Source organism: Balaenoptera borealis (genome assembly GCF_965194805.1).
Source record: "Balaenoptera borealis genome assembly, chromosome: 20".
In the NCBI taxonomy this organism is placed as follows: Eukaryota; Metazoa; Chordata; class Mammalia; order Artiodactyla; family Balaenopteridae; genus Balaenoptera; species Balaenoptera borealis.
In genome coordinates this window covers 24,344,119-24,355,338 of record NC_138879.1, presented here as the reverse complement: position 1 = coordinate 24,355,338, position 11,220 = coordinate 24,344,119, and the positions used below count along the sequence as shown (strand labels likewise).

At 56.1% G+C, this 11,220-nt stretch overlaps 1 long non-coding RNA gene across 1 annotated transcript; it reads right to left on the bottom strand.

The window, feature by feature from the left end:
• Nucleotides 1-8,283: 8,283 nt before the first annotated feature.
• On the bottom strand, nt 8,284-10,906 carry LOC309618580. Its single transcript, XR_014238530.1, has 2 exons — nt 10,700-10,906; nt 8,284-9,223 (listed from the first exon to the last, which is right to left on the bottom strand). It is a non-coding gene; the product is annotated as an uncharacterized lncRNA (long non-coding RNA).
• Between the last annotated feature and the right edge of the window lie 314 nt (nt 10,907-11,220).

Below are 11,220 nucleotides of genomic sequence, written 5' to 3'. Positions count from 1 at the left end.
AGAGCAGGGCAGGGACATGGGAAGGATCAGTCCTGGAGACAGGGAAGGAGGGGAGGGCAGGTGGCCCAAACTGGGTCCTGGGTGGGGCCGGGAGGGCTCTGAGGAAGTGGAACTTGTCTGGAGTTTCTCCAGTCTTGGGGAGAGTATTTCTGAGAGAAGGAGTGTACTGAGGGAAGGATTTTCTGATCTCCAAGGGGGGAAGACTGGGCCTGTGGGGGGTGGGCAATAAGATAAAGGGAAGAGGAAGTGTCCTGGGGCATCTTGTTCCTCAGCTGTTTGAAGATAGGTGGTGTGGGCTGGAGGGAAGGCCCTGCTCTGTGCTGGGGGAGAGACAACGTGGCCTTTAGTGGACCAACACCAACACTGAGTGGACTCTTACTAAGTACCAGGCGCTGCTGGAAGATCTTCACCTGGGTTCACTCATCCAAGCCTCACAGTGACCCCGCCAGGCAGGGAGTCTCATTATCACCCTTTTTACTGCTGAGGACACTGAGACCTGGAGGGGTTAGGTTGGAAATCCAGATGGTGCCCAAGAATCTGTAAGGAAATCAGGCAAAAGACATAAACAACTCTTCAAGTCTGTCCATCCATCCATCCATCCATCCATTCAAGGATACTGACCCAGCAGCTCTGTGTGCTGGGTGCCACTAGGCCAGAGGCTTCCATGACCTCCGATAGTCCTTACAGCATCCTCTGTGGTAGGTTTCCCACTTCACAGATGAGAAACCTGAGGCTCTGAGAGGTTACATAACAAACAGCTCCAAGTTATGTCATAATAGATCATGTTCACAGGATAAGTAAGTAGCAGAGCTAGAATTCACCCCTGGGTCAGTGTGACTCTTTGGGTGGGAGGAAGAGGTCTTATTCTTAGGGAAGATAAGCCCACAAATCAACTAGGAACTGTGTGAGAAAACAGAAGGTAGAGGGTGTTTCTAAAAGAAACAAAGGGACTTTCTTGTATTCCTCCCTGCCTGTTTGGGCTCTGCTCTTTGGAAGCCAGGTCGATAACCCTGCCAGCAGGGGGCACTCTGCTTAGTCAGGGACAGCTAGGGAGGCAGGTAAGGTAGGGAGGAGTAGGAATTATTGAAAAACAAAATTAAGTTGCTGATGGAGCAGGGTGGACTCTGTTCAGCCCTTTGCTCCTTCCTCCCTCTGCCCTTTCTCCCCAGGATGCCCCCTGACTCCGCCTACAGGGTTTGCCTGCCTCCATCATCTCTGTCAGTCTCCTGAGACCCCGGCTCCAACTCTGTCCTGCTCCTCCCTCCTGGAACAGGCCACACCTGGTCCCACAGGTTATCACACCAGGTGACCTCTCCCCCTCAGGGCTGGCCCCACCCTCCCTGGTTTCCCGAGTGGAATTCCCCCTAAGGGAGTAGCACGGATTGCAACAGGATTGGGCCTTGGGAAGGTTGGGATTTGGGGTGAAAGGTGACCTGGGAGAGTTCTTAAGGGCCATCCCCAGAGACAGCAATGGCTTAGCCCAGAGGTGGGCGGGAGCAAGAGGAAGGAAGGGGGCCTGGGGACGGGAGGTGTCCTCTTCCCCAGAGCTAGCTGGGCTGGGGCACCTGGATGCCCTTCACCTTCTCCCCAGCCCTCAGGCAGGAAGTAAGTGCTGGCAGCAGTATTACTCTTGGGCTGGGCATGGGGGGTCCCTGCCTTAGGCCCCAAGGTTACTAGCCCTGTTCTGGCCCTCTTCCAGCCAGATCCCCCTCCCCAAGAGTAAGGACTCCATGAAATTAAGGGGGAGACCCGGCACAATTCCTTCTAGACCACAGAACCTCAGAATCCCCTGCCCGAGCAGCCCTGAGCCTGCTGTCCGGGTCTACACAGGCTTTCCCCTTCACTCCATCTTCCCTAGGCCAGGCCCACTGAAACTCCGAGGCCCCAGGGTGGCTGTTTGGGTGGGGGGGTGTGGTCAGGGGGCAGGGGGAGGGTGGACCTCGGATGGTGGGCTAGGGCACCCAGACCCACGTGCGTGGCTCCCTTTCCTGGTGCAGGGCAGAGAAGAGAGATAGTCCAGAGGCTGGGGCCTCCATTTATGCTCCTGCCCTGGCTGAGCCCCCATCATCACCCCTATCCTACCTCCTGGAACCCCCAAACCCCAGTAGATGCCCATCTCATTATTGCCTTTTGATCTGCAATGGAGAAAGAGAGGCGCACGTGAAGTGGAAGGTGAGAAAGTTCTTCTCAGAGTCTCACTGGCAGCCTTCCTGCTAGGCCTACCTTCAGTACATGATTTTTGTAGAAGCATTTAAGGGGTCAGTTTTCCTCAGAGTTGGAGAGAGGGGGAAGGGCCCTCCTTTGCCCCCCCGCAACCAGCAGGCTCAGAGTCTGTGGCCCTAATGGGACCTGGTAAACTCCACTGCTTCCAAGAAGTGACTTCATCTTGCCTGAAGTGATCCCCTAGCCTTTCCCAAGACCCCTCCCCACTCTTCCCAAGAATATCTCTAATTCCCTAATTCCTGCCTATGGTACCCGTTTCCAAGGGGGCAGATGCCTTAGCCCCCTTCTCTTCCTCACTCCCTTCCCCAGGGTCCCTAAACTCTGTGGCCCTCAGCACCTAGGGCCTAGTGGGCTGGCAGAGATGGAGGGGAGGCAGGCCCAAGCCAACTTCTGGGCTCCCACAGGGAGGGGTGTGTGTAAATCTGGACTCATCCCCTTCCCCCCAGCCTGCTGTCAGCTGGCCAGCCCCATCCCTAGAGCAAAAGCACTTCCATGCGGGAGGGAGGGAGCCTGCTCGGTGGGAGAAAGATGAGGCCGGTCCCCCCACGTGTCAGTGAACAAATTGGGCCAATTTGGTGTGATTAGTGAAGAATTCACATCTGGCCAGCAGAGTCCTCCCCCCACCCCCAGCCCAGCCTGGCTCCTGCTCCCCATTAGAAGCTATTTTCTCTGACGGCTCCATTTGTCTCTGTAGTGGGGGATTTGACAGCTCCCTGGCCAGCCTGGGGGGCCTGGCTCTGAGTGAGAGGCCCAAGGCTAGGCTGCTTGCCCACCACCCCCTTAACCTGCTTCCACGGGGGATGCCATGCTCCAAACAGGGCCCAGGCACCTGTATGCCCCGTATCTCTGCTCTGTGTGTGTGCGTGTAGATGAAGAGCTGGGTGGGGCCTGGGGAGCAGCATTCTCTAAGCTTTCCACCAGGTCTCCCTTGGACCTTGGTTTCTCATCTTGTGCAGTGATGGTTATGCTTTGAGATCAACAGAGATTTTTTTTTTGTGTGTGTGTGTGTTTGTGTGTGTGTGTGTGTGTGTGGTGGGGGAGGCAGGGGTCTGGTGTTTCCTAAAAGAAAACAGCTGGGCGTGTATAAGGGAGGGCCTGCCCCCACTTCCTTCAGCCCTTCCCTGCCCGTCGCAGAGACGGCTGCAGCAGCTACCACTCAGGAATGCCTGTGGATGGCTGTTGTGCAGCTGGAAGGCTCGCCCTACAAGTGGCTTCAAGGTAGTACCACTGGGGGGTATGGCCTTCAAAGTCTTGGGTCTTCCTCCCCCAGCAGTGACCCCAGGTTGCCTGTGTCAAAGGCAATTTGGGGCTATTTAAAGGAGCCTGACCTAGAGGTCACCTGGGCAAATCTCTTCCCTGGAGAATTACCACCAGATGGCAACCTGGGGCTTGTCTCCTCAAAGGTTCTCCCTGGTTGCCAGGAGCAGCACCAGAGCTCTGTTGTTGCCTGGAGTGGGCGAAGGGGGGCAGGGGCTCAGGACCTCAGTCCTTGGATGAGAATTCTCCTGGAAGAAAGATGACTGGGGAAATGGGTCCTAGCCGGCAGCGTGGGGGAGGACTGCTTTCCATCGTGATGTCATATAGTTTGGGAGGTTGGCAGAGGAAGCTTCTCAGGCCTCCTGCATTTTTTCATTGCTACACGGATACCTAAAGAAAATCAGGAGGAGTGAAGGGAATCAGACATCTGTGATGTCTCCAACCTCCAAATCCCCCTGAGAAAGGGTGACCAACTGTCCCAGTTTTCCCCAGACTAAGAGGTCTCCAGGGATGTGGCCTTTCAGTGCTAAAGCCAGAATAGTCCTGGGCAGACTGGGCCAGCTGATCACCCTACCTAAGCACAAGTCACAGAGACCAGGCAGAGAGATGGAGAAGAAACCAGTTCTTCTGAGGTCTGCTGCCTGATTTCTCATTTGATTTTATTTCATTCTTACCTGATTTTGCCTGATGCCTTATTATTATCTGTGAGTTCCTCAGCCTTCTTTTCAAGGTAGTGCCTGGGGTGTTGGAAGGATACCCTGACGTGGGGGGGGGGCACTGGGGCAGGCGGTGCATAGCTTAGTCATTCATCTCATTCACGCTGAGGACCACAGGCTTGGGGTATGATCACGGCAGCCAAGCTGGCCTGCTCTCCCAGGGTACCGACCACCCAACACCCATCTCTAATTAACAGAGGAACCTTCAGAACACCCCCTGTGTGTGGTTTCTGGAGTTATGATCCCATTTCAGAGATGCGAGAACTGAGATGGAGTCATTGGCCTCAGGGCTGAGTTGGGGGAGAGTGAAGCAAGGTCTCCTGGATATCTGCTCCCTCACCCCATCTCCTGTTCAGGCAAAGACGGCTGTTTTCTTGAGGTCAGGAATAAGCCCTCTGCCCCAAGTCGGGGAGTCGGTTGCTCCTCCCCTGAAAGTGGCCTCAACCCCACTCCCCAGACATTAATTACATAATTAACTGAGGACAGAGAGCGGGAGGAGGTCACCCTGGCAGGATTCCAAAGGCAGAGAAGACTTGTGAAAATCTAGATATCGGACCAAACTTCTACCTGCTCTCACACTAGCAACTGGCATCCCAGAGACAGAACCGGAAGAAGCCAAGATGTAAAGGAGATGGCTGAGCGGCCTGGAGACCAGTGGGCAGAGCGGTGCTTCTGTGGTCCTGAAGTAGGGCTGCCCTGGGGCTGGTCCCCACCTGCTCCTGCCCTGACCCACCTCTCCTCCACATGCCTCTTCCCCCCTGAGCCCCTCCCTCCCTCTCCTCTGCTCACAAGCTCAGGGCCCTTGGAGCTCAAACAGAGAGAGGCTGGAAGCAACAGCTGAGCTTGCGCTTCAAACTGTGCTTGAAGTGCCAATTTGAAGGGGGAGGTGGAAAATTCTCAGGATTCTCTGCTGGTTTCCTGGGTCTGATGACTCTGGGGCTACTGAGGCATTTGGGGAGCTGTAGTTTAGGGCTAGGTTGCCCAGTTCCTTTTTCTGGGCAGCCCTAAGTGCCCCTTTCCCAGAGGGCTTGGGTGGACAAGCTGTCCCCTGGGGGGAGTTCCTCTCCCAGAAGTGGCGCCTTGTACACTAGTCTGGTGGAGTGGAGTGGTGCTGGGCCTCGGGTTGGGCTCCACTTTGGGGACAGGCTCTTCCTTAAGACGAGGACCCTTCTATGAAGCCCCTCTCTAATTCCACTGGCCTTTGTGGAGAACCCCCAGGGCTAGTGGGGGGGGGGAGCGCATTGCCACCACTGTGTCAGAGCAAAGATGCGCCTCACTGTCCTGATACTTGGTCTCCACCTGGGGAAAGCCTGAAAGATGGGGTGCTTGCCTGTTTACACCCTGTCTGAGTTTGCTTCAAGCCAAAGGCGACTTCCTGTTTCCACCAACAGGCCTCAGGGGAGATCAAAGGCAAGAGCCCTGAGTTCAGGGAAGAGGAACTGAGGCTGGCCTGTACCGCCACTGTGTAATGGGAGGGTTGAAATTTATGTGGAGAGCTGGGGCATGAGGAGGATAAAGGGAACAGAGGCAGAATTCCAAGGGACCCGGGCCGTGGTCTGGCTGTGCCTGTCCTGTCCTGCCCCCTCCTCCAGGAAGCCCAGGTCACCTCTCCATCCCTGGATCCTGACCTCATGGCAGAGGCTGAGCCCTGCTCCTCCTCTGTGTCCCCAGCAGGGTTTTCCTGGTCTCCCTCCCGGCCTGGGACTCCCCCCCAGAGCACGGGTCACAGCAAGAGGAGAGGAGAGAAAAGAGCAGGCGCGGGTGCGGGTGTGTGGGGGGGGTGTATGTGTGGAGGGGTGTGGGGGGTGAGGGGGGCAAGGCCCTCCCCTCCCCGGGGGCCGGCCCCCACCTCTGCCCCGCGCAGCGGGCGGGTGGGGCGGGCCGGCGAGGGGCTCAGGCGCGGCGGCGGCTGTCACTCACGCACTCACGCGGGAGGAATGCAGACGGCAGGGCTGCCCTGTGGTCACGTCTCCGCCCCACCGACGGAGGTAGGCGCCCAGGTACCCAGCCTGTGGGCCTTGGGAGCCCGCCAAGCTGCTGATGAAAGGCTCTGCAGATTAACCCTTTCTTGGCCGCACCCCCTCGCTGCCGCCAGCTGCCGGGTGGTCGCCAGCCACGAGGGGCAGAGGGGCGGGAGGCTGGAGCGGAGGCTGGGCGCGCCGGCTAATGAGTGGGCGTGCGGACGCTGGAGGGGGGTCCCCCACTCCTCCCCCCCACCTCCCCGCCAACCCCGCCAACCCCGCTGGCCTCAGGCCTCTTTGGTTCTAGGGCTGACACACCTAAGAGACAGGTCTCCCAATAACAGATGATGCCTCTTCCCCCTTCCCCCACAAGGACTCTACGCGGGGCGGGCCAACCTCCCAGGCTGCTGTGCCCTCTCCTGGAAAGTCGCTGTAGCTCTTGAGCACTGGACCGAGAGTCCAGGATTTCATATATTCATGCAGTGCATACATCTGAAGAGCTGAGAGGGTCAGCTCAGCTGTTAGACTAAGGGAAAGTGGGCTCTGAGTTTCTCCAGTGTGCAGAATTACAAGGTCGGTAATTCAAAATGTGGGGTTATTTATTTGTATCTGTTTTAGTAGCAATCTACATTTCTCCCCCAAGCAGAGTCTCAGGCAGATGCCTAGTATATAAATCAAACAAAGCGGAGAGTTTCTGGTTGGAGTAGGGGGTGAGGTCTCCTTTCCCTCCCATCCATCTCATGAGAACACCTAGGGAGGATTCCAGGGAATGCGGTTTGGAAAGCTCTGAGATCTAGGTAAGGTGTGAGATCCTTTTTGGCTCTGACAGCTTTCGCTTCCTTTTGTCTGCATCTGCTGGGTGATGCAGATGCATCTCTGTGCATTGGGGGCCTTGCCAACTAGGCACTTGCTCTGTGTACAGGGCTCACTGTGGGGTATTCCGTGATGCCCTGAGGTCTGGGCTCCCACTTCCAGGGTCTGGGGGCTGTGTCCTGAGCCCTCCATAGAGAGCTGCACATTCGACCTTGTGTTTATCGCTCAGGGTCCATGTCCTGGGGCTGCACTCCCTCTCTATACTCCACATGTTGCTGGACCCAATGCCTCCCCACAACCCTATGTGTTTCTCAGACACCCACCCCTTTTCTCTTGTGCTAAGAGTTCCAAGAGTCCAGGTGTGCACAGGGGTATCTGGTGGGCAGGGGTGAGGAGGGCAAACCTCTAGGAGCTAAACCTGCCTCAGAGTTCAGATCTCTCCTCCCAGATCTCTTCCCCATCTTATCCAGCCTCCCTGGGGAGCTTCCTCGCCACCTAGGAGGGGTGGGAGCTCCAAGAGGGGCAGGAAGTCAGAGGTCTAGTCAGGAGGCTGTGCCAAGTGGGGGCAAGAAGTGAGGAGGCATGGCGCCCAGCTCCAACCCCCACCCTCCCACCCCCCACTCCCCGTGGTGTTTCTGAGCACCATCACCCTGGGGGAAGCTACGCCACCCTGAAGCTTGCACGGAGGGGTAAGAGAACATCGGCTTTGGCTATAGTAGGAGAATTGGAGAGTAGACATCAGGACGGACTATGTGTCCAAATATAGCTCATCTCCCTCAAAAACTGGTACTTTGGGTATGTCTTATCCAGCGTGAAGGCAGCACCTTTTCCAAGGCAGTGTGACTAGAATTTGCAAGTCATCCTTAATGTCCACTCCCTTCACCACCCAACTGGTCACCAATCCCCATCCTTTCAGCAGCATCAGTAGTTCGAGCATTAGCAGCATTAGTAGTGCCCACTTTTCTTCCCACTCTGATTGCTCTGGATTCAACTGAGGCCTTTTTTAAAAATTATTAATTAATTAATTAATTTGGTTGCGTTGGGTCTTCATTGCTGCACACGGGCTTTCTCTAGTTGCATTGAGTGGGGGCTACTCTTCGTTGCGGTGCGTGGGCTTCTCATTGCGGTGGTTTCTCTTGTTGCGGAGCTCAGGCTTTAGGCACGCGGGCTTCAGTAGTTGTGGCACATGGGCTCAGTAGTTGTGGCTCGCGGGCTCTAGAGCACAGGCTCAGGAGTTGTGGTGCACAGGCTTAGTTGCTCCGCAGCATGTGGAATCTTCCTGGACCAGGGATCAAACCTGTGTCCCCTGCATTGGCAGGCGGATTCCTAACCACTGCGCCACCAGGGAAGTCCCTCAACTGAGGCCTTTTTAAACCAGTCCCTGAGACTATTGCAACAAGGCCTGGTCCCCCTGGCTCCAGAGGGGCACACCCCAACCCCCCCAATCCCTCCTCCGCATCATACTAGAGATCCTGGGATCTCAGAACACAGGTTGGAACATGCCACTCTCATGCTCAGAAACCTTTGATGGCTCCCCACTGCCAGCAGAATAAAGTCCCAACGTTGCCTGGCATTTACAGCCTGCCCTGATCTGGTGCCAGCTTCCCTTGCCAGCCTGGGCCGCCACTATATACTTCACCCTGTTCAACTCCAGCCATATCCAGTGGCTTGTTTCACCGTAGTCCTGCCGCATGCTTTCATGGCCCACCACTTCAGCTCACAGACAAGCTTGTTCCTGGCACTTATGGTGCTGTGGGGGAGAAGAATTAATCACATAATCCCATAAATAAATATATCCTTACAAACTGTGATAAGTTCAGGGTGTCTTTAGGAACTCAAGGAGAACTTATAATGGGGGTGGGACAGATTTAGGCTGGGGACTCAGAGAAGGCTTCTACGCAGAAGAGGCACTTCAGGGTATTGGATCCAAGTTACTTTTTGCATTACCCTTTGGATGTTTGGGGAGGTTATCTTTGATCTTTTGTCAGGACGAATTTCCCTGTCTGCACACCCAGATTTCTTGGCGTCTCTGCCTAGCTTGTATTTCATTCTGTCTTGAACTGGAATCTGTCTTGTGTGTTGCAGCCCCTAGACTGTGAGCAGGTGAGGGAGGGGCGTGTCGCTCATTCATGCTTAGAACACCACCCTTCAGCACACTGTAGGCCTGGAACACGGTAGGCCTTCAATGAAAGTGTTTTTATTTTTGAAGTGAGGATGTGGAGACTTCTGCGTTGAATGCATATGGAGGTAGACCTGAAAACAGGAGACATTCTCTGAGAGGACTTAAGTGAGGCTTGGCATGGAAGGGAGGGGTGGGCACAATGGGCTCCTAGTCGTCCCCTCTCTCCAAAGCTCTGTCCTCTCTCTGTCTAAATGACTCCCAACCGATACTTCCCAACGTGCCTCAGAATCCTCCCAGTTCCTAGGAAACAGCATTCCATTTCGCCCAGCTCCCCCTCCACCTTCATCCCCTAACCCTAGATGATCCACATTTGGGTTGAGTGTGGAATGGTGGGGAAGGGGCTCTTTTTCCTGCTGGGAGAGTGGGTGCTGACATTAGGAGCTATGGGTGTCATCAGCTCCAAATCTGGGCTTTACCATCCCCCACCCCCAAGGTCTCAGCCACCCAGGAGCACGCCCTGCAGGCTGCAGTGCCAGCCTGACTGCAGGTCTGGGGGATACAGGTGCCTTCTTCCCCTTGGTCTCACCCCCACCACTAAATGCCAAGCAGTCCCTTCCCGCTCTAGCTCCTTGGGGGCAGGGCACAGAGGGAGAGAAGGGGTTAGCCTGCCTGGCTTTGATGAGGGAAGGGGGGAGGAGGGAGACTGATTCGGGAATGACCCTAGAGGCTGCCTCTCCATACAAAACTGCCCTTCCCCCTACCTCAGCCATTCCAGATCGCAGGGCAGCAGACAATCTCCCAGGTTTTCTAGTTCTCTCCAGCTTCCCTGCAGACTTTCCCATCAGTGGAAAATTTTGGATGTGAACAAGGAGTGGGGTAAGGCTGTTGAACCCATGAAGGTTCCAGGCCGACCCATCAAATCCCAGCCCAGTCCCCTTGGGCCAGGTTCTTTGGGAAAGCTCCCCCTTCAGGAATCCTTTGGTCTGATGGTGAGGGCCCAACCCCTGCCTCAGGGAGACCCCAGTCTGAGAGTGGAGATCCAGCCCCTGTTGTGAGGGTACTCCCAGGGTGCTGAGGGTCACAGGATGAAACCGGGATAGAGACGCTTAGCCCCTCCATGAGGGCCAGCTGCTAAGATGCCCCAGCCGGCTCTACAGATTGGGCTGCTCCCTCAGTTCAGTCCTTCCCTCAGAGCAGCTGCAGAGGCCAGGTGAGCCGTGGCGCTGGCAGCACAGGTGGCAGCTGGCAGGTGGGGAGAGCAGGGGAGGAGGAATGTGCCCCAGGCTCAGGCAGATGCCACTGGACAGTCCAGTAACCCCACCCTTTCCCAGTGACCTGCTCACCTCACTTCCTGCCTATCACAATCCTGGTCCCTATGCCAGGAGTCACAGCCAGGTCCTGGGCTCCAGGTAGCCATTCTGGGCGGAGAATTAGCCTCCAGACACAAGGGACATCTTGTGGGGCATTAGTCATTGCCACAACTGCCATTTTAGGAACATGGACCCTGGGCTGGCTTATTTAATCCTCATAGTTAAATACTGTATTACTGCCATTTTACAGGTAGGGAAACCAAAGCTCAGGGCGATGAAGTCACTGATAGAATTTACCTTGTGCAGCCCCTACGTGGAGAAGCAGTGGATGGGAGATCCTGAGGGTCAGAGAAAGAGGTCTTCTCTTGGATCCTTAGCTCCTGTGAGGTTGAGACAGGGGCAGGGATTCAATCAGAGGACCCTTCCCAGCCCAAGAAGGAATTTTTCCCTACAGTGAGAGGGATTAGACATGGGCTGGGGGTGCGGACAGAGGGGCCGCCGCCCACCTCCTCACCTCACCCCTCCTGAAGCTGAGGGAGCAGGCGGAGAGATGGTGGCTCCCAGAGCCATGACCTCAGCGGAGAGCTTGGTGCCCCCACTCCTGCCCTGCCCTGTGTGGTGGCCCAGGCGTCCCACTGCTGCAGACCTAGGGCAAGCATCCCTGAGACCCCCCAGGTGCCTCACGGGCCTCTCCTTGGTGATACCTCAGAACATGGGCAGGGGCTCAGACCAGTGAGTCCAGGGAGAGACTACCCAGCTTTGCTCTCCAATCCGCCAGCTCCCCCCCTCTCTCTGCTCCCTCCCTACCAGCTTCCCTC